The 4,518-nt window shown below is 39.0% G+C and overlaps 1 pseudogene; it reads right to left on the minus strand.

The window, feature by feature from the left end:
* Window positions 1-658: 658 nt before the first annotated feature.
* LOC124964170 (60S ribosomal protein L10-like) lies at window positions 659-1,395 on the minus strand (annotated as a pseudogene).
* Window positions 1,396-4,518: the final 3,123 nt, after the last annotated feature.

The following is a 4,518-nucleotide window of genomic DNA, read 5'->3' on the forward strand; positions in this document are numbered from 1 at the left end:
AACCTGAGATAATCAACTTGGAAAGAGACAAGGTTTTTTGGTTCATGGTTTTGATTTTGGGTCTGTGGCAAGGCAGCTCATCATGGCGAGGAGCACCTGGTGGAGCAAAGCTGCTCACCTCATGACTGAGAAGTGAACAAGTGAAGAGGACGGACTGGCGTCCCACTATGGGAAGCCTCCCCACAATGACCAGAAGGCCACCCTTCAAGGGCACACCCACAATGACCAAAAGGCCTCCTGCTAGGTCTCACCTCTTACAGGTTTCTACCACCTCCCAATAGCCCCAAGCTAAGGACCATGCCTTTAACACACAGGTCTTTGGGGGACATTCCAGATCCAAACTATAGAAAATACAGTAAGATATTTTGAAAGGGAGATACTACATTCACAGTCTTTTTTGCAGTATATTGTTATAATTTTTCTATTTTTATTGTAAGTTGTTATTTTTAATTTTTTACTCTGCCTGGTTTAAAATTAAACTCTATCATATGTGCATATATAAGGTTTAGTAGTATCCATGGTTTCAGGTATCCACTGGGGGTCTTGGGATGTATCTCCTACAAATAAGGGGAGACATATATAGTCTTTTTTTGGGGGGTACAATACAGGATTTATTGGTGTGTGTGAGATTAAGAAGGGGACAACACAGTGGAAGCCCTCATGAGTGCAGGGCCCACCACTTGTCCAGGGTAACATGATTGGGGACATATTTGAGCCCACAGTCATCAGGAATGAGCCACTTCCCAGTCACCACATCTTCAAATTCCTCAACATTAAATTTGGTAAAGTCCCACTTCTTTGAGATGAGGATCTTCTGGTGGCCAGGGAACTTGAACTTGGCCCTGCATAGTGCCTCAATCACATGTTCCTTGTTCTGCAACTTGGTGTAGATGGACATGATGACTTGGCCAATGTGAACTCTGGCCACTATGCCCTGGGGTTTCCCAAAGGCACCCTGCATACCTGTCTGGAGCCTGTCAACCCCAGCACAGGACACCATCTTGTTGATAAACAAGTTGTTTTGCCACAACTTTTTACCACGTACTTGTTGGCACAAATACAGGCAGATTCCAAGGCTTTAGAGGATAACTGTTCATATTCATCAGACACCATGTGGTCACAGAGTGGGAACTCATCTACTTTTGCCTTTTTCCACCCAAGGTCAAAGATGTGGATATTGGCATCAGGGACACCCCAGCAGAAATAAGACTTTGGGCATGGATTGTTTTACAGGTAACACTGGGCAGGGCGGTGGCCCTTGGTGACACCAGGATTTTCAGTGTTGCTTGGAAGTAAAAGAGTGACTTCTGTAGTCTTAGGGCTGAATATCTTCTTCAGAGAAAACTTAGTTTTTGCTCTTAAGTTCTTCACCAATTGGATGAGGCCCACCCACATCATGGATGGTAATCTTTACTTAGTCAACTGATGGTATATGTTAATCACCTCTGCAAGGTAACCTAATCACAGCAACACTTAGATTAGTGTTTAATTGAATAATGGCTACTGCAGTCTAGCCAAGTAGACATGCAAAACTAACCATCACAGTAGGTAAAGCTGGAACTTTTGCAGTGGGCAGCAGGAAAAAGAGGAAAAGGAAAGCTGGATGCTTGAGGTGGATTCTTGGGGTATGGTGGAGAATCAGCAGGGAATTGAATATGTTGACATCAGAGCCATCATTCTGGGACTGGGGAGGAATGAAGAGCAAGCTAGTTGGCAGGAATGCATGAATCAATTCACATTATCTAATGAGTTTCTATTAAAAAACAAATTCTTGTATTTCTAAGATCAAGATAGCCCTTTGGGGGAGGAGGGTAACCAGTACTCTGGGTTATAAAATCTGAATGTTAGAAATGCTAAACAAATAAAAAGAGGAAAACCTTCCTCTCAGACTGTAAGTTATTGAAGGAGCACATGAATTCACTAACATGGTTTTGAAACTTGGAGGAAGGAGACCCTAATAAAAATTAATGAAGACAAGAGAAGGGGAATAGTGATTAATAGCCCAGAGGTCATTATTACTAACTTAAGATGTGTAAAAATGTTACTGACTACAGTATACTGGTTGACTTATCATTGTATATTAGTAATTGTGAAAGTATTTATTAAAGGTGTACTCAGAACTTTATTCCCTCAACTCCATTGTTCTCAATGTCTTCCTGTTTTATAGTTGAAAGTTCTAACAGATATTTCAAGAACCCAACTATCTAGATTTGGGAGGGATTATGCTGTTAGTTCCTCTATGTATAAGCAGAAACATTAAATTCATCATTGTGCATATGATAAAGTATGTCTAATGGGACATTGGAAAAGATTTATGGTTCAATTATTAATGTGTTAGCATTATCAATACATTTAACAAAACTCATTTCCCTTCAATAAAAGACAACCATTAGCTCTTTCTAAACTGATCATGTCAACCTTGGTAGTTTAAGTAGATATATTTGTTTGTCACTCCCCAACTGCTTCCATTTGGTATTGTCTAATGAAAGAAGAAAAATAGAATGTTATCTTTGTGTGTGTGTGTGTGTGTGTGTGTGTGTGTGTGTGTGTGTATGTGTGTGTGTGTGTACTGGGGTTTGAACTCAGGGACACTCGACCACTGAATCACATCCCAAGCCCTATTTTGTACTTTATTTAGAGACAGGGTTTCACTAAGTTGCTTATACCTTGCTTTTGCTGAAGCTGGCTTTGACTTGAGATCCTCCTGCCTTAGACTCCCTAGCCACTGGGATTACAGGTATGAGCCACCACGTCTGGCTGAATGTTATCTTTCTTCATTTTCTTCTATAATACTTTCTGATAATGGCCTTTAAGGCAGAAAACATCTCATATTTGGCTGTAGATAGTCACCAAGTCTTTAGTTTTTGTAGTTGTAATGAACATCAACTACAGGTGTGGCAAAACAAAATTTGCAAGTTGCCTTGTAAAACTGTCTCAATTTCTGTTTCAATACATGGGCTTATTATTTCTGAAGCATGTGTACTTTTTGTAAACTTTTATTCTGGTTAAAAATTTAAAAGGGAGCTACTTGTCTTTAGCATTAACTTAAGATGTAGTAGGCCTATAAAACAATCATTCAAATGCTATTAAAAGTATATGAATAATAAAACGGCTATGATGAAAAAGTTTTAAGAGTAACATGGCCTTGGTAGCTCCCCCTTTACAGAAAGCCTTCTTGGGGGTGGGTTATATTCTGGCTGTCATGGGCAATTAAATGTTATTTGGGAATCAGGGAATCTGGACCCTTATTTTTTTTCTCTTATTGGGAGTGGATGCTGTGGAACATTTTTCTGGGTTGTAAATGGCAACAGAGCATAATGCAATAATATTCCTAAGAAATAACCTTAGGTTACTTTGTTATATGAGATATTTATGAGGGTGCAAGTTTTATGAGTTTGTTTTATTCGTCAAAATCAAAGGCACTAATAGTCCAGGGCCATGTAAGGAACTATATGGGATATGGTGGAACCACTCTGGATTTTGGAGCAAAATAATCCCAGATTTGAATCTAGATTCTGCAATTTAGGAGCTTTGCAATCTGAGCAAATTACTTAAATTATCTATTAGTTCCTCCTTTTATAAGATGGGATTAATAATAATGCCTATTGCAAGGAGCTAATGGGAGAAGTACTGAAAATAACACTTACAGGGTAAAGAGCATATGCTTGCTAATGTATTTGGTACTTACTAATGTTAATTCTTTTCCTTCTCCTTGATACCATTAATGATCTAATATAGTGTCTATGATACTTAGTTGGTATCACTATTTAATGGACACCTTTCATAGCTGTGAAGCAAAATTGATGTTTGAGATCACAAAATATTTAAACCTTCTGTGTTGTTAGGAAGTTCAAGAAAGCTGGATTAATCAAAAATCTTGAGATTCTTAAAAGAATTCTACCAAAGCAGTTTCTTCTACTTTCTTTACCTGTGTGTGTGTGTGTGTGTGTGTGTAGCTGTCCCTTGGTATCTATCTGTAGGAACTGGTTCCAGGAATGCCTATGATTTCCAGTATATCTTTTCCTCCTCCCCTCTTTCTCTCTCAGCACTGGGGATTGAACACAGGGGCACTCTTAGATCCAACTACATAGTACATGCCAGCAACAATCTAACATTTTTGATTCACAGTTGGTTGAATCCATGGATATGTGCTATATATGGAGATACAACCCAGTTGTAATATCACTTTAACCTTAGATAAATTCAGTGTGTGTGTGCGCTATTTTTTTTTTTTTTTTGGTGGCACTGGGGATTGAATCCAGGGGTGCTCTACCTCTGAACTATATCCCAAGCCCCCTTTTTAAAATTTTATTTTGAGACAGGGTTTCACCAAGTTGGCTAGGCTGGCCTTGAACTTTCAAACCTTCTGTCTCAGCCTCCCAGGTAGCTAGAATTACAGGCATGTTCTACCACAAGGGGCTCTTACATCTAAAAGGTAAGAACTCATTGTAAAAATGGTGGCAGTTTTTCATGTTAAAACCATATGTGAATGGTAGAAAAAATTGGGAAGACTAGGTA

The sequence above is a fragment of the Sciurus carolinensis genome, chromosome 14 (assembly GCF_902686445.1).
Source record: "Sciurus carolinensis chromosome 14, mSciCar1.2, whole genome shotgun sequence".
Classification (NCBI taxonomy): domain Eukaryota; kingdom Metazoa; phylum Chordata; class Mammalia; order Rodentia; family Sciuridae; genus Sciurus; species Sciurus carolinensis.